We start from the raw sequence: 19,933 nt of genomic DNA on the forward strand, positions 1-19,933 counted from the left end.
AATGTTTCTTAGGTATGTATGATTTGTATGATGATTGATCAAGAGAAGAATAAGAGTCATCACCCTGCATTGCATTAAAATATGAAAAAAATACTTAAACAAAAATGACAGATATACTAACTGAAACATAAAAAAATACTAACTGACAAGAAACATACACTAACTGAAATAGAAACATATACTAACTGACAAGAAACATACACTAAATGAAACATAAACTAATACTAACTGACAAGAAACATACACTAACTGAAACATAAACTAATACTAACTGACAAGAAACATACACTAACTGCCAAGAAACATACACTAAATGAAACATAAATTAATACTAACTGACAACAAACATACACTAAATGAAACATAAAACTAATATTAACTGACAAGAAACATAGACTAACTGAAATATAAACGGATACTAACTGAGAAGAAACATACACTAAGTGAAACAGAAAAATAACCAAATTAAAACACAAACAAACAAACGGAAAAATAAATTAATACCTACTGAAACAAAATGCAGTCTAAAAAAAAACTATACTTGCACGAGGATATTTTACGTTAACTGGAGTGATGATTAGAATTTAACTACCAACACCCTCACCACTGTCTGCACTTTTGCACATCCAACACCCTCACAACAGGACTAGAGTTAATAGTTGGAATGAAGGGCATAAGGATAAGCACTTTAAAAGCAGGACCCCTATCAGGACCACCAACAGGACGCTGATGACGCAGAAGGCGAACGTAATCAGATATCTTTTTCCCTTTACTAGAAGAATCAACTTTCCAAGACCTTCTACTATGGACGTTCTCAACAACTTCAACAATGGGAGGAGGAGTAGCAAGATCAACAACTTCAATAGCAGCGGTAGGAGTAGGATAGGTGTAGAATCAACAATCTGCTTCTCGCAAGAACTCTTCTGCAAACCAGAATCATGAGTAGCACTCTTATCCTTATCCTTATCCTTAACCTCTTTAAGTTGATCATCAGCAGTTCATCATCTTCCTTTAGTTGTTTCTCATTATCTTCATTCAAAAACAAAAACAATAAAAAAAAACTAAATACACAAGAGCTGAAAAACACACAAAATAAAAAATGAATCAATTCATTGACAAACTGAAATAATGTTTCCACCAGATGAAATAAAAACAAATAGAAATAGTTTCATTTGGTATTTATATAATTTTCAGCTGGTATTTATATTATTTCAGTTAGAGTGTCACATTTTTCAGTTGGTCTTTTAATTCTTTCAGTTACCTCTTTAACTTTTTCATTTAAGCAAAGGTATTACACTCAAACTGAAACAATGTTTCCACCAGATGAGAAACTCCAACAATCAAATGAAAATAATAAAATCAAAGGATCTTACTGTCACCATTATCTTTATTTCCTCCTTTCTCTTCATCTCCTTGAAGACCAGCATCAAAATCATCATTATCATCCTGCTGCTTCTTTGTCTCATTATCATCCTGACCATTCTGGTCATCCTCATCACATATCATCATCATCATCATCATCATCATCATCATCATCATCATCATCATCATCATCATCGTCTTCCTTTTGTTCTTTCTCATCATCTTCATTCAAAAACAAAAACAATAAAAAACAAGCTAAATACACAAGAACTGAAACAATGTTTCCACCAGATGAAAAAAAATTGACCAAATGAAACAATCCAGCAATCAAATGAAAACTTGAATGAAATAAAAACAAATAGAAATAGTTTCATTTGGTATTTATATAATTTTCAGCTGGTATTTATATTATTTCAGTTAGAGTGTCGATCACAGTTTTCAGTTGGTCTTTTAATTCTTTCAGTTACCTCTTTAACTTTTTCATTTAAACAAATGTATTACACTATAAACTCCACCAGATTAAAAACTCCAACAATCAAAGGAAAACAATAAAATGAAAGGAACTTATTTCCTCCTTTCTTATCATCTCCATGAATACCAGCATCCAAATCAAAATGCACATCCCGCTTCACCAACAGTGCAATTGTAGGATCAACTTTGTTTGCGCTCTCTTTCGCTGCCAAATGACGCATGCATATGTCGTCAATTTGACTCAAAAACTCTGGATTAAAAACTTCACTGTCATCCGGAGAAAGACTGTCTTGAGACAGCTTCTCGCCTTCTTCCCGAATGTTTTGTGCAATCTCCAAGTTCACTTGACAGAATGCAAGTGCATTCCTCTTTAACTTGTGCATGTTCTTCACATATTCCTTCGATTAACAAAGCAAAACAAACAAACAAACAAATGAATATCATAAGGACACAAAACCAACTGAAACCCAAACAGAAACAAAAAAAACAAAAAAAATGGACCAACTGAAACAATCCAGCAATCAAATGAAAACTTAAATGAAATAAAAACAAATAGAAATAGTTTTATTTGGTATCTATATAATTTTCAGCTGGTATTAATATTATTTCAGTTAGAGTTTAATAGTCTTCAGTTAGAGTTTAAGAGTACAACAATAATAAAAACATAAGATGAAAGAAACTCACAGGAACATCAAGAGCATCTATTTCCTCATCAGTCATCAAAGTATGAGGAAGATCCATAACAAGCTGCCTAGTTGAAGGTGATGGACCCTCAACCACCTTTATTGTAGGAGAAGCAGACTTCCTACTAGCAGCACTAACACTAGGAGCTTTAAACTCAAGCTTCTCTTTTTCACGCTTCACTGGCAGAATGAAATCCATGTTGATCTAAAACTGCTTCACAACACTACTCAAATGGTTCTCTTCCTGCCAATAAGTGATAAGTGGCTTACTGACATTTGAAAAATCCAGATTACGACATTTGAATTTGTGAATAACAGCAAGAGCTAGAGCGCCCATGCATCCCCGAAGCTTAAATGTCACTTTATTCTGTCCCAGCTCGTACTTCCTCGTCATTATAGTCTGATGACAGTCCAAAATAGCAGTACAACGACTTCTTAAGACATATCCACACCAATCGTAGCTTGAAATCATAGATACATCTTCCAAACTCCTTGCACACTTCAGGGCAGGCCCTAAATCAGCACGCGGACAAAGGAGCTTGGACAAGCAAAAAATAACAAACAACTTCTTAAAATCATCCCCAGTTTAATGCTTCTTAAACAAATCATCCCAATTTTTTTTTTACTAATGTATGACTTCTTGAGATCAGAAACATCAAACAACCTACGCCAATCCCTCCTGGCACTTCCTGCCTCCACTTGACTACCTTTCCTCCTAAAGGCATCATCATCAATAACCTCAACTGGTTTATCTGATACAGGTAAACCCAAAACATCACTAATGGTAAACTTATTAAAATTACTTTACCATTCTTTGTCAAAAACATCATTCTGGAAGCATTATAATTCAACAACTCCAAATTGAGATTCGAACAGAACTTTATCCTAATATCTAGAAGACTGCCAAACCCAATTTCCCTAATCTCTCTTTTCTGCTGATCACTGAAGTTACTAACAACTTCATGTAAATGAGAATAGTCTGACAATACATGTAGATTAATGGACTTCATTTCTTGCTCTGTCAAATTCCTAAGAAAAGTGAACAAAAATAAATTAAAAAAAAAAAACAGAAACAATCATATCATATAAAAGGAGAATGATAAAAAAAACATACGATCTATCAAAAGTGTCTTTCTGTTCATCTGGATTAAACCTTGCAAATGTAAACTTCACTGGTGATAAATCAACTTTGCCTTTCTTCTTAGACAATGATTTATCATAGCTGAAAGAAAGAAAGTTTAATCAAATAAACAATATCAAAACAAAATGAAAGAAAAACAACAAAAGCTGAAAGAATGATTCGACTAACTGAAACAAAGTATTATAACCAAATGAAAAGAGAAGCACTAACTGAGAGGAACAAATGTGTAAATGAAAGAAAAACAACATCAACAGAAAGAATACCGACATCAACTGAAAGAATACAAGGATCAACTGAAAACGACAAAAAATCAAAGAATAACAAAATCAAAGATACCAAATGAAAGGAATAAATGTCTAAATGAAATAAAACACTACATCAACTGAAAGAATACAAAGATCAACTGAAAACGTCAAAAAATCAAAGAATAACAAAATCAAAGATACCAAATGAAAGGAATAAATGTCCAAATGAAATAAAACACAACATCAACTGAAAGAATACAAGAATCAACTAAAAGAATACAAAGATCAACTGAAAACGTCAAAAAATCAAAGAATAACAAAATGAAGGTTATGTGAATGATACAAAACAACAATTAAAACACACAAAATATGTAAATGCAACAAAGAATACAAGAATACAAGAATACAAGAATACAAATGAAAGAAAAACAACAAATGAAAGGTAGAATTGTCTAAATGAAAGAAAAACAACATCAACTGAAAGAATGCAAGAATCAACTGAAAGAATACAAAGATCAACTAAAAACGTCAAAAATCAAAGAATAACAAAATCAAAAATACCAAATGAAAGGAATATATGTGTAAATGAAATAAAAACAACATCAACTGAAAGAATACACAACTAAAAGAATACAAAGATCAACTGAAAACGTCAAAAAATCAAAGAAAAACAAAATCCAAAATACCAAATGAAAGGTATACATGTCTAAATGAAAGAAACACAACATCAACTGAAAGAATACATGAATCAACTGAAAGAATGCAAGGATCAACTGAAAACGTCAAAAAATAAAAGAATAACAAAATCAAAGATACCAAATGAAAGGAATAAATGTCTAAATGAAATAAAACACAACATCAACTAAAAGAATACAGGAATCAACTGAAAGAATACAAGGATCTACTGAAAACGTCAAAAAAATCAAAGAATAACAAAATCAAAGATACCAAATGAAAGGAATAAATGTCTAAATGAAATAAAACACAACATCAACTGAAAAAATACAGGAATCAACTGAAAGAATACAAGGATCAACTGAAAACGTTAAAAAATCAAAGAATAACAAAATCAATGATACCAAATGAAAGGAATAAATGTCTAAATGAAATAAAACACAACATCTACTGAAAGAATACATGAATCAATTGAAAGAATAGAAGGATCAACTGAAAACGTCAAAAAATCAAAGAATAATAACAAAATCAAAGATACAAAAGGAAAGGAATAAATGTCTAAATGAAGTAAAAACAACATCAACTGAAAACATATTTGAATGATACAAAAAAACAATTAAAACACAATAAAAAACAAAATATGTAAATGAAACTAAGACAGCATCAACTGAAACTAAAACCCTAATAAAATGAAAGAAATACGATAATCAACTGAAAACGTCCAAAAAAAAAAGAAAAACACCAAATGAAAGGTAGAAATGTCTAAATGAAAGAAACACAACATCAACTGAAACCAGTTACACTAAGAATTCGAAATATACCTTGGATCATAATCACCATCTTTCACTTTCTTCTTCCCAGCAGTAGACACAACCAAAACTTTTCCTGAAGATGAGTCAGTCTTCACCTTCTTCGACTTCGGGCTGCATTACAATTACAACGACAACACACTAAGAATTTGAAAAAAAAAATTGCAGCAAAAATCAAACCAAATTATACCTAGAAACATCATCTCTGATCCTCTTAACCATATTGGCTATGCAACAGTAATCAATTACGAGCAAAACAAACTAAATTTCAACAGCAGGAAAGCAGAGAAGCAGAAAAATTAAGAGCAAAACTAGAAAGAATAAGAAATTAATGAGAAATTAATATAGAAAAAACAGTTTTAAAACTAGCGAGAATCAAGCACAAACTACATAAAAAACAGTTTCAAAACCGTAAAAAGATAAAACCTAATAACCGTTAAATGTTTTTTTTACAAAGAAACAAATATTAAAAAAAGCCCGTGTGCGTTTTGCTAGGCTCAGCCCGTCCGACGGAAAGTATTGGGTCAGACGGTCTGACCCAATACTTTCACTTAAATATTTTATTTAGTCACACTTTGAAAGTTATTTTTTATTTAATTAGTTGAATGGAAGTACAAAAGACTTTAAATATTGGATTAGTGGAGCCCAAACTTTTATAACGTTTTAAAAACATTTTCATTAAACTGATCCACCAAAGTCCAAACCAATTGGACCTCTAATGGGGGAAAGTATAAATATCCTTCATTAATAATTTTTGCCAGATTACAAACACCCTAATTTTTCTCTCCTCCCTTCTTTCTCTCTCCGCACTTGGCTTTTCTCTCCCTCCTCCCTTCGATTTTTCTCTCCTCACTTGGCTTTTCTCTCCCTCCTCCCTTCGGTTTCTCTCTCTCTCTCTCTAAGGTCACGACAGCCACGAGCCATCGAACCACCGCCACCGCATGACCGGCAGCAGCAGCATCCCACCAGTGGCGCCACCTCTATCCTCGCGCCGTCTTCCTCCTCCTTCCTCTTCTTTGGTTTATTTCTCTTCCTCCTCTATATTACTTTAATATTAGGTTTATATTTTTATTGTTTAATGTTTCAATAATTAAAGTTTGTAACTTTGATGATCTAAATATAAATTATAGATTATATGATCAGTATAGTAAAGTAATTAAATTTAAGATTTATTATATATGTTTAAGGGTTTTTAATGACTAGTATGGTAGCACTATACTAGAAGACACTAAAAGTTGAAGTTTTATTGGTTAAAAGGGGTTTTAAACACTTTTTATGAGGGTTCAAAATATTATAAAGTTGTTGGAAATTAATTAGAGTATTGATTCTTGGTTATGTTGGTATTTGGTAGGCGGAGAATATTCTTTAGACGACTTCTAAAGTTGTGAAAGTAGCCTCTTGTTTTTTGTATAGAAGGTACGTACATACCTATGTGTTATTAGACTAGTATCATGTCATAAGATTAGGATTGATATGATATCATATATAGGAAACTTTTTATAGTTCATATGTGAATTATAATTAAGTAAATTTGCATATTTATGCCGTTGTATGAAGCATATTAGCTACGTTGGTTATTGTTACATAGTGTAAAACTAGTAATTAAATATCACAACTCCCAAAGATAGGTTCTAAAAACTGGAGACTTGTGCAACAATGATTGGCTCGAATCCCGATGCTAACTCCTGACCAGCAACCTGCAAAAAAGGGACCCACCCTGGAGGTTTGGGTGGTATTTCCCCCTCCGATGCTTAAGTCAGATTCAGGGATGTAAAGGAACTTTTAGAGAGAGAAAGTAGAGAGAGAGAGAAGAATTTATGACAGAATAACAGTACTATGCTCTGAAAAACGTACCTTTCACCCTGAAATCAAGGACTATTTATACTGTTTGAAATGACTGTTGTGCCTTGATGTCACCCTAATTTGGGAGCATCTGATTGGCTAATCAAAGTAGTGGGACACGTGGCAGTAATTAATTGGTCAGCACACCTCACTTTCATATAAAGGTGTAGATCATTTTTACTGGGCCTAAGTACAATTTTTGGGGCCAGGAGAGGGCGCCTCAGTAACTTTCTTCAGAGAAACGTACTTTTAGGCCTGCCACTTCCAGACCCTTTGTACTTTTCCCCTGCATGTATGCCACATGTAGGTCTGATGAGGCCACGTGTCAGCAGATAGCCGTTGATTTTTTAGGCTACAACATTTGCCCCTTAAAAGAGGGAGTTATTCTTTCTAGGCGCCAAGACGGTTAATCTTCCTCTTTTAACCGACCTGGAACTGCCTTCCCTTTATTCAAAAAAGAGGCGCGATTTTGCCGGTCTCCATAGGTCAACCCTAGGCATAACGGTCATTTTCACCGGATGAGGAGGTCATTTTCACCCCTCTATAAATATGTGCCTTAGTCGCTCCTGGAATCATTTTAACATCGCTGAGAAATTTTCTAGAGAGAGAGACTCTGCAAATTTTTACTGAACTTTTAGAGAGAAGAACAACCCCCGTCCAAGCTCTCACTTCGCTCGTCCGAGGCCTCAAGTCATCTTTGACGCTCGTCCCAACTTTCTCTACAGGTAATTCTCACTCTTTCTTGCTTTCACACATATTTTAAGAAAATGAGCTCGTCTTCTTCATCGAACAAACCCAGCCGCTCAAGGGTTGGTACTAGCCCTAGAACAGAGGGCCTATCTTCTTCGGCATCTTCTAGAGTTGGACCCATCTTGGCCGGACATGCATTCTTTTTCTTTTCTCATAGCCGGCTAAGTCAGATGACCCAGTCTTTACCTGTGCAGGGTAATCTGGCTCGTGTTAAGCAAATAGCTCGTATCAGACGAGGAGTTAACCTGCCGGCCTCCAGCTCGGAAATGGAGGCATCTACAGGGCGAAATCCTGCTGACGGGGAGCGAGAAGTTCAAAGCGCTCGTCCAGCAGTTCCAAATCCGTCTCCTGAATATGTTCAGGATGAACATGTAAAGAGGCTCTCCAGACCCCAACCCGTCCACACGCGAGACGGTCTCGGATGAGCCAAGGACGGCCAGCTCTTCCAACCCTGCCAGTGATTCAGAAGAGCCGTCGACGACTTCGTCTGAAATAAGACGACGGCTAGGTCCCCTCTGACCCTAGGTTCATCCTGGCTGATAACACTTGGCTGGGACGATTAGGTTCAGACCTTAGCTCCTTTTCAACGGCCATGCCCATGCCCATGCCGGGCTACAAATTCGTTCTCCCTGGCCGGGAAGATACCATCTTTAGTGCCCCTTCCGGCCATTTTTCTGTTTATCGGCTGGCATTAGATGCCGGCCTTCGCTTTCCTCTCCACCCTTTCATCAGCCAACTGCTCCATTATTACGGTATAGGACATAATCAGCTTGCCCCAAACTCTTGGCAAAACATCCTGACCTTTCTGGCCGTGTGCAATTTGAAAGGGAAGAACCCTTCTCTGGCTGCCTTCACCCACATCCATTACGTTGCCAAGGTTCCTAGAACTGTCGAAGGAGCTGGCTGAGTGTATGCAACCGTCAAGGCTTCTTGACGTCTTGGGATAAAACATCCAAGATGCACTCTTGGAAGGTGAGTTCCTCTTCGTCCAGGCGCCCAGCAAAGTGGTGCTAGCGGCTTCGGTATTTTAGCCGATCACACCAATACTGGACGAATGGCTTCGTATCTGGAACTAGAGGATAGCTCTCCCGAGGAGATGGTGGAGTATTTCCGGGTTTCCGAGTATTCCATGGAAGACGTCTCTTTCAAGGGTCCGTCCAATTGGATCCCTTTTAAAGAGATGTTTTATCATGATAATTTCCTTGTCGCTGCCGGCTTGCGGCAAGACGAGGACAGAGGTATAATTACTAATGATTCTCTAAGTAAAATTCCCGGCCTGTGTGTCATTCGTCTAACACCTGCTGTTTTGTTTTTCTTTTTTGCAGATTCAGCCAGAAGTAAACTCAGAAAATCTTGGATTGGAGATATGAGTTCGTCCAGATTTGCTGATACTCTCTGGAAAGAATACAGCAAGTCAGGTGCTGAGAAGAGGGCTGACACTCTGGTAAGATTTCATTCTTTTTTTTTTTTTTTTTTTTTTGCAACAACTGGATGAGCTGCTTATTCGAGAGGCAACTCGTCCAAGCTGACTTTCGGACGTGCTGCCCTATCAAGGAGCAACACGTCCAGACATCGACTGGACGAGCTGCCTCTTTGAAGAGCAACTCGTCCAAGTTATGTCTGGACGGACTGCGTCTTCGTACAGCAACTCGTCTGGACAAGGACTGGACGAGCTGCTTCTTTGGAATGCAACTCGTCCAGATTATTGATGGACGGGCTGCTTCTTGGGAGAGCAACTCGTCTGGACTAGGACAGGACGAGCTGCTTCTTTGGAGAGCAGCTCGTCCAGACAATAGACGGACGGGCCGTCTTTGTGGAGAGCATCTCGTCCGGATTATGTCTGGACGAATTCCCTCTTCGTGGATAAACTCGTCCGATTTTTTCTTGGACGATTTGCCTCTTTGAAGAGCCACTAATTTTCTTTTCATGCTTCTAATCATAATAATTTATAGAAAAATGCCCCAAATTAAAGTCATTGGCCGAGAAAGCGGCAGCAAAAAAGCGGCCGGCTAGGACCAGCGAGGCACCCCCCTCCAAGAAGCCAAAGGGGTTTACGGCCAAAAAGAAGAAATCAACACGGCCGGTTCCTAAGGTCGTTATAGACCTCCCGGGCAAAGAGGAGGCCACGGAAGAACCGGCCGAGGTCGGCCCCATGGCTCTGGTAACATATGCTGGGTCTGCTGAGCAGCTTGCAGCGCCACAACCTGACGAGGTTGTTATTTTGGATGACGCGGGTCAGTCTTCTCAGCCGGACGCGGCTGCTGACGGGTCTGCCTCTTCTGGGCCAGTGGCCAAGCTGGTAGAGCAGATGCCTACTGCTTATAGGACGGCTTCCCGTTCTTCTGGTGAGTCTTATTACTCAAACATAGTTAGAACACTACGGGGTGGCGGGCGTCCGATGAGTCCGTCCAACAAACAAGCCGTTGTAATTCCCATCAGATGTACTGACGAGTCTAATCTTTCAGATAAAGGGAAGGGTCCAGCTGTTGACGGCTCCCCTAGCCTTTCTGACGATGAATCTTCTCCAGCTTTCGGGAAGATGTCGTCGTCCGACCATGAGAAGCTCAAGACGGAGCTTTTCAAGTGCTTTCCTGAACCCTATATTAAGGGGTTAAGGGGAGCATCGTCTGGACATGTAGGATACATGTCTCAGCTTGCTGCAGAGGTACATCCTTCTCTCTTTAGACGCTTATGTTTTTTACTTGTCATTTATTTACTTCTTTTTCAGCCGTCCTGACATGCCTTCTCCTTTCATATTTTCAGCTTTTTGCTCGCAGCATGATAACAGAAGACTGGGCGAAGGAGCTCAGAAAAGAAAACAAAAAGCTCGTCCACGATGTGACGGCGGCCGCTGACCATGCTCAGTTTGCTATGGCCCAACAAGAGGTGTTGCATCAGCAGACCAAAATTGCCCTGGAAAAGCGGTCAGCCGAGCTGGAATCTCAGATGAAAGTCTACCTCCTTCGGTTGACGGAGATGCTGGACGAACGGGCATCATTGGAGCGTGCCCTGACGGACGAGAGGAATTCAGTCATGACAATGGCTGCTGACTTCTATAAAGAGAATCTCGTCCTGAAGGTCAAGAACCAAGCCCTTCGCGCTGAGGTTGCAGACACAGTCGCTGCTGCTAAAGAGGCTATGAACACCGTCATAGACACCTCAACAGAATGGGCGGTGCAGGCTTTTGGCATGATGGCTGAAGAGGAGGATATCCCCAGATATGCTCGTCGGCTGGAGTTCCAAGAAGCTTTGCACAAGGCGACCATATCTGGAGCCGACCCTCCCGTCTTTGAAGAATCTTCTGAGGATGAAGAGGGAGAGGACGATATGGAGGCCCAGGACGAAGAAACAATGATCCTCCTGCCGCCTAGTCTTTTGTAGTATCTTGGCCGTGGGCCATATGTACTTTATTGTTTTTTGTACTTTTTAGATTAAATTGTAATCTTTTTCATATATGAGAAGCTAACTTTTTCAAGCTCCGTTGTGCTATGCTTTGCTTGTTTTTTTGTTTTTTTTTTTTTTTTTTTTTTTGACGTCTTACATTACAACCTCCTATTTATACAAAGTACAAAAGCAACTCGTCAGAATATTTGGGCGATTACATCTACAACATTCTTTAACGTCTAAGTATAAAAGTAATTCGTCAATCATTTTTTATCTGCCCCAGTAGCTCTTTTCTGGACGTTCATCCCCAAAAGCTCAAGCAAAGACTGGTTTTTAATTTTTGGGTTAAAAAACTACCAAGTATAAAAGTTTGCTCGGCCAGAACCTGGGTATGTTAGTCATTGGACAAAGATTAAAATTATGCCCCTATATGCCCCCCTTCTTGGACGAAGAGTTTTATAACTTTCCTTTCAAGAAGGAGTTGAGAAAATAATTTTTAAATAACTTGGACGTTTTTCTAAGAGTTTTTGTAACTCGTCCATCTTTGTTAAATTATGAAATAACTTGTTCCTTTACTAAGGTTGTTATTTCGAAGTTTTATGGCTGTTTGACGGAAAGTAGGACACCTTTACTAAGGCGTCCTAATCCTAGCCGACCTTGTTTAGGAGGTGTTCAACTCTTTAAGTAAACCACCGGCCAAATCTTGCATATTTATCCATTTAAGGACGATAACATGTTCGGCCGACCTCCCAATGAAAGGTGCATTGTCTGTTTGCTTTGTTAAATTTAATGACTTTGGACGATTGTAATAACTTTAAGCAAATAAATCAAACTAAGTCATAGAGAAGTAGAGCTGTATTATATGAAGTTTGCTTGACGAATAGTCAAGATACATGTATACATTCTACTTTTTCTTTGTAATGCATTAACAAAAGATTACAATTTAGCTGGATGCCCTAAACAAAGTATTTCTTCAAAGTGTCAGAATTCCACGTCCTAGGAATAGAACGTCCGTCCAATCCTTCTAGACGAAAGGTGCCATTCTGAACTACTTCGATTATCTTATAGGGTCCTTCCCAGTTAGGAGTAAGCTTGCCTAACTCTTTGGCTCGGCCGACCGCTTCCATTTTTCTTAGGACGAGGTCTCCCAGCTTTAACGGACGTCTTGCAACTCTTTTGTTGAAGTCTCTTGCCATTCTCAACTTGTATAGTTGCATCCTCAGCAAAGCATTGCCCCTGACTTCAGGAACTAATCCAAGCCGTCCTAAGGCTGCCCAGTTAGCTTTCTGATACATCATTACCTTAAAGTGGGTTCTTCAACCTCAATAGGAGGACGGCCTCAGAGCCATAAACCATCATAAAAGGAGTCTCTCCGTGGAATTCTTGGCCGTTGTCCTTATTGACCATAAGACCAGCTGCAATTCTTCTACCCAAAGCCCCTTAGCATTGTCCAACTTCTTTTTTATCCCGGCCGAAAGAATCTTGTTAAAAGCCTCCACTTGCCCATTAGCCTGTGGATGAGCTACTGCGGCAAAGTGAGCTTTGATCCCTTGGTCAGCCAACCATTGACGAAGCTTGGTGTTTCAAATTGCGGCCCATTATCAAAGACGATCGACTGGGGCATGCCAAACCTTGTAATCAAGTTCTTCCAGATGAACCCTTTGACGTCATTGGTGGTGATGCCCCTTAATGCTTCAGCTTCAACCCATTTTGTAAAGTAGTCTACAGCTACTATTACAAATTTCTTCTGGCCGGCAGCAATAGGAAAAGGCCCAAGAATGTCCATCCCCCATTTAGCAAAGGGAAGAGGAAAGAGAATGGAGTCAAGTAATTGGACGGCTTTTGATGGATATTACCATGCTTTTGGCAACTATCACACTTTTGGCATAGAGCAGGCATTCTTCTTTTAAGGACGGCCAAAAGTACCCGTCCTGAGAGCCCTTTCTGCCAAAGCTCTTCCTCCAATGTAGAAGCACAAGCTCCCTCATGCAACTCCTTCAAAACGTCCAGACCTTCCTTTCGGCTGATGCACTTGAGAAGAGGCCGATTATAGGATTTCTTGTATAGAGTCTCATTCCACAATTCAAACCACTTGTCCCTTGCTTTCACATACTTGGCTTCAATTGGATCAAGAGGCAGACGGCCAGTTTTCTTGAATTCAATGATTGGACTCATCCACTCTATCCTCCGGCTGAGAAACAGACACTTCTCCGGCCTCAATGCTCTTGGCCGCCTTTACTTCCCAGAAGACTGTTCTAGGAACATCTCCTTCAGCCGAGCTGGCCAGTTTAGAGAGGGCATCAGCTTGATGGTTCTTGATCTGGGCACCTGATCTAGGACGAACCTCTTTAAAGACTTGATCTCTTCCTTTGACCAAATTCATATACTTGCTCATGGACGCTTCCTTGCATTCAAACTCACCATTGACTTGACTGACAACCAGCAGAGAGTCAGTTTTAGCTTCAATTTCCAAGGCCCCAGCCGCTTTGCACATTTTTATGCCGGCTAAGAGAGCTTCATACTCTGCTTCATTATTGGACGCCTGGAATTTGAACTTCATAGCATATTCAAACTTATCCCCTTCTGGAGATTGAAAAATGATTCCTGCCCCACATCCGTTAGCAGTTGAGGATCCGTCCACCATAAGGGTCCAATGACGCCTTCCTGCGCGATCTTGGACGCTTTCTATCGTAGGCCGAGTAAGCTCTACAATGAAATCAGCCAAAGCTTGGCCCTTGATTGCCTTTCTAGGCTCAAATGTTAAATCAAACATATTACTCAACAGCCCATTTTAACATCCGGCCAGATGCATCCATCTTATGCAACACTTGCCTAAGCGGCTGATCTGTATATACAAGAATGCTGTGGGCTAAGAAGTAAGGCCTTAACTTCCGGCTAGCCATCAACAAAGCCAAGCCGAATTTCTCGATGGACGAATATCTGTTCTCAGCATCTTTCAGCACATGACTCACAAAGTAGACGGGTATCTGCACCGCGTCTCTTTCAGCCAAGAGGACTGCACTTACCGCGAAGGGTGATACAGCCAGGTATACATACAACTTTTCACCTTCGGCCGGACTGATCAACCTAGGCAGCTGCCGAAGATGGTCTTTGACTTGCTGAAGCGCCACCTCAGCTTCTTCCGACCACTCAAACTTGGCATTTTCTTGATAGTAGCAAAGAAATGGTGACATTTGTCTCCTGATTTTGAGAGAAACCGTCCAAGAGCAGCCAAACAGCCCGTCAACTCTGAACTTCTTTGACTTGGACGGCGAAGACATATTCATAATAGCTGAATTTTCGGGATTTGCTTCAATCCCTCTCTGATCACAAATCCCAGAAATTTCCCAGCAACCACCGAACACACATTTCTGTGGATTGAGCTTCAACTTAAATTTTCTCAAAGTGAGGAAAGTTTCCCTTAAATCGTCCAGATGATCTTTCTCTTCTTTACTCTTGACGATCATGTCGTCGATATAGGTCCATATTTCGCCCAAGCTGTGGTGAAATACCGTATTAATGAGCCTCTGAAATGTGGCTGGCGCATTTCTTAGGCCGAAGGCATCCTGAGCCATCCATACAATCCTTTCTCAGTAATGAAGGAAGTCTTATCTTGATCATCCGGCCACATAGGAATCTGGTGGAAGCCAGAATAGGCGTCCATAAACTCAGCAGGGCATGCCGGCCGTAGAATCCAAACGATCAATTTTAGGCAACGGAAACTGTCCTTAGGACAAGCCTTGTTCAGATCCTATAATCAAGCACATTCTCCAGTGCCATTCGGCTTTGGAACCATACAACATTTGCTACCCAATCTGGGTAATAGTTTCCCGGATGAACTTAGACTTGAGCAGCTTTTGGACTTCTTCATCAACGGCCTTATTTCTGGCCGGCCCCAGATGTCTCTTCTTGCCGAATAGGCTTTTGCCCCGGCTCAATGTTGAGCTTATGGACGGCCACTTCAGGGTCTATCCCAGGCATCTCCTCTACAGCATAGGCAAACACATCTTCGAATTCTCGCAGCAACGCAACTAAGGCGTCCTGAATTTGATCTCAAAACTGACCAATTTTCAATGTCCTTTCCGGACGCTTGGATTCAATACTGGACTTCTCCACAGGTCTGGACGTTCTAGTCCCAGACCATTATAGCCATTATCTCAGATGAATGTCTTTTCTTCTTTAATTGCAAACACTTCTCTTCTTGCTAGGCAAAAGCATGGACGGATTGCTTTCAGGAAGGGGTACTCTTGAACCTTCTCACTTCCTTCTTAAGCTCAAAATTGGCCTTTCACCTTCTTGGCCGATCATCTCTCTTACCTTTGGACACTCTGCCTTCTCTTTCCAGATGATGGTTTAGTGTGGTGAGATAGCATTCTCTAGCAGCTTGCTGATCTCCATAAAGAGACCAATCTTCCCCATCACACTCAAACTTCATTAACATTAGATGGGTCACAATGACACCTTGATGTGATTTAAGGTAGGTCGTCCGAGAATGACATTATAAGCTGTCAAGTCTCGTACTACCAAAAATTTCACAAAAAGCGTCCTGGCCGCATCTTTTTCTCCAACCCTGACGGGCAATGTGACGGTTCCCATAGGGTGTATGACTCCCTCCGCCAAAACCGATTATAGGATGATTGACTGGCATCAAATCATTTTTGTCAAACTTTAAGCGAGACAAACAATCAGCACTGATTATATCAGTGGAGCTTCCTGTATCAATCAGAATTCGCCTAACCCTAAGGTTGGCAATCTTCATTTCCACCACTAGTGGATCATCATGCGGCGTCCTTATCTTCCCTCGGTCCAGCTCGCTGACCACTATTTTTGGGAAAGGATCAGACTCGGCCTGGTTTGTGAGCATAACCTGGCTGAGTTCCCTCAAATAGTTTTTGTGGCCACGATTTGTTGGACCTCCAGCCGCAAATCCTCCTGAGATAACCATTACTACATCATCATCCGTGCTATCTCCGTCCATTTTCTTCCTGACGGTTATCCCTTTTCTGAAATTCCTTCCTGACGAGGGAGGTAATTGTTCATTTTCCTTTTCGAGCCAACTCTTCTAGCGCTCGCTTCAAATGCTTGCATTCATTGGTTTCATGCCCACAATCTTTGTGAAAGTGACAATACTTGCTCTTGTCTCTGTTACGGTAAGGCGTCTTCATTTCGGCCGGCGCCTTTAGCTCATGCTGATCTTTTATTTCCATCAAAATGGAATATTGATCTTTGTTGAACTCTATTGGTTCAGCTGAGGCCGCCGGCTCTGACCGCCTACTTCTCTTGGACGAGGTGGTCATAGAAGTCATTGCCCAAGTCTCAGCCTTTTGGGCGGATTCTTTTTTGGCTGAACAGCTTCTTCAGCTTTCTTCAGTTCTGGCTGCTTAGCTTCAGCACAAACCTCTGTGGCATGAATGAATGCTTCAGCCTCCCTCAATGCTTCCGTTAAAGTAGTGATTTTCTTCTTCACCAAATCAAACTTAAAACTTCCTGGTCTTAGGCCTCTGATGAAGGCGTCAAACGCCACACCTGCATTCAGATCTTGGATCTGCAATGCCCTAGATTAAATCTCTTCACATAACCTCTCAAGGCCTCTTAGGACCTTGGATGACCTTTCCCAGGTGCATGCTTGTTTTTTGTTCTGACGATTAGCCACAAAGTGACTGGTGAATAGAATGCTAAGTTCGGTAAAATTATTCACTGAGTTAGGCGGCAAGTTGTTAAACCATTTTTGCGCTACTCCCTTCAAAGTAGCTGGAAAATTCTTACACCAAGTAGCATCGTCCACCCCTTGGACATACATCTGATGCTTGTAAGCTGATAGGTGATCGTCCGGATCAGTAGTTCCGTCAAAAGGTTCAATGGTTGGGAGCTTAACCTTTGGGAAAGGAGGGACTCCATGATCCTGACCGAGAAAGGAGTGGGCCAATTGATCTGGAGTGCCGCCACCTGCCCTCAATGGGTATGTGCTCCTGACGGTACTCTTTCAAAACCGGATTAGATGAGGTGTTAGCTAAGGCTTGACGCCTGTACACCATAGGCTGCAAAACTGTCTTCTCTGCCTTGGCTGGAAAGCTGATGGCCACGGCTTCGCACCACTGTTCTGGACGGGAGCCTTAAGGACGGATCCTTCATATATGGCGTGGAGCCAGAGCCAACGCTGCTGCCTGCCGCCTCTTGGCCTCCAAGTACTCCCTGGCATCAGTCTCCATCATGTGACCAGTAGGAGGGATATTATCGCTGGACGGACCACCAGTTTCCAGTCCATCTTCCTCCTAGAATCACTAACTGCTGGCTGCTTTCCTTTGGAAGGCGGCCTAGTCAACTCTGGCCGAGGTGGCCGACTAGGTCCTGGACGACCCTCTTGGATCGCCCTTTGATGCGCAGCTGCCTCTCCTCCGGACTCATCTGAAAGAAAACATATTGTTCTTAATCTGCTCTTCCATAACAGCGGCCATTCTTGCCTGGAAGTCATTCAACACATTTTCCAAATGACCAGCTGTCACTGGACGGTCAAGATTTTCTTGGATGACTGGTGTCACAGTCCTACCCTCTAGATGAACGGCAGCATGATGCCTGTCCGGGTGGCCTCTCGTCATCTACAGTATCATCCACCAGAACTCTAAAACTTCTGTTCCTTGCACATTCGATGAGTGACAGTCCGTCATTGTTGCGTCTCCCCACAGACGGCGCCAAATGTTATCGTAGTGTAAAACTAGCATAAATATCACACTCCCAAAGATGGTTCTTAAAACTGGAGACTTGTGCAACAATGATTGGTTCAAATCCCGAAGCAAACTCCTGACCAGCAACCTGCAAAAAGGGACCCACCCTGGAGGTTTGGGTGGTATTTCCCCCTCCGATGCTTAAGTCAGATTCAGGGATGTAAAGGAACTTTTAGAGAGAGAAAGTAGAGAGAGAAGAGAAGAATTTATGACAGAGTAACAGTACTATGCTCTGAAAAACGTACCTTTCACCCTGAAATCAAGGACTATTTATACTGTTTGAAATGACTGTTGCCTTGATGTCACCCTAATTTGGGAGCATCTGATTGGCTAATCAAAGTAGTGGGACACGTGGCATAATTAATTGGTCAGCACACCTCACTTTCATATAAAGGTGTAGATCATTTTTACTGGGCCTAAGTACAATTTTGGGGCCAGAGAGGGCTCTTAGTACACTTTCTTCAGAGAAACGTACTTTTAGGCCTGCCACTTCCAGACCCTTTGTACTTTACTCCCCTGCATGTATGCCACATGTATGGCTCTGATGAGGCCACGTGTCAGCACGATAGCCGTTGATTTTTTAGGCTACAACAGTTATTATATGTTTGTATGGATGATTGATGCAAGCATATGAGATTGAGAATTTTATTTTATTAATTCACATGAGGGATTAATATGTATATTGTTTATTGTATCATGAATTGGATCATATTGTTCCCTTGGATTAATTTATTTTATTTACTTTAAGAGGACTGTGGGCCTTATTTGGTAAGTTGGATATTCACCTATGGAAAGGTTGGTTGATTGTTGATCTAAGTGAACAAATAAATATTGGTTGGTTATTAAATTAAGTAATGGAATTATGCTTGGATTATTTGAGGTTGTTGATCACCTTATCTAATCTTAAGATAAAAAATGGAAGTTTTTTGTATCCATGTTATTTATGTTGATTGTCTTACTTTGTAAGTCACAACAAGTAAATAATTTATTAATAACTTAAAGTGGAAAGTGAATATCAATAAGTTTTAGACTTGTGCACGTTTGAAGTATTGGACTAGTATGAGTTGAAGTACATGGTGGTAGCCCATGGCTTTTGTTGGGACCCAAATGTCACCGGGTCCTATTTTTATTTAATCAGTACCTCGATATCGTTGGTCCCGGGAGTACGGAGTCATGCCCGTACGGAGTCTTCTGAGTTGAAGACTGGCTTGGTTTGGATAAGTCTATCCATTGTCTAGATTCAATTTAATTATAAGTAATCTATTAGTTGTGGAGTTAATTTCAGTATAGTCAAGCTGTTATGTTATTATATTATATATTATTTATCTCTGCTTTAATGTTTATTAGTATCATGCTAGGTTTTATAATTTATTTATTATGTAGTACTTAGCTTTGCTAATTACATGCTTTTGTGTATGTCGATCATGGTTTTTGCCTTATTGATCCTGTGATGACCCATATGGTGAGCAGCCTCATGATCAATAAAGCATCAACCATCTGATCAGGTCTGAAGATGATGCATCATGAGTTCGGGTTTCGTGGATAGCTTGTGTTTAGTTTTAATACTTTTATAATTTGATTTTAACAATGGTTTGAATAATTGACTTTTAAGTTGGTTGACTTTTGGTTTGGTTTTGGAGTTGATTTATGGTTGACTAAGTTATTAAGGTTTCAAAATTATTTATTTATTTCCATTGCAAAATTCTGAATAAGTCGATACGTTATCATATGGGCGATAATGCTTTGATAATTCTCTCAGTTTTATATGAAAAAAGTATTTTATAAAATAGAGAATTGTCGGGATGTTGCAGTTTGAGTGTCAATATATTTTGATAAAGAAAGTATAGAC

This window comes from Beta vulgaris, chromosome 5 (genome assembly GCF_026745355.1).
Source record: "Beta vulgaris subsp. vulgaris cultivar EL10 chromosome 5, EL10.2, whole genome shotgun sequence".
Taxonomy (NCBI): Eukaryota; Viridiplantae; Streptophyta; class Magnoliopsida; order Caryophyllales; family Amaranthaceae; genus Beta; species Beta vulgaris.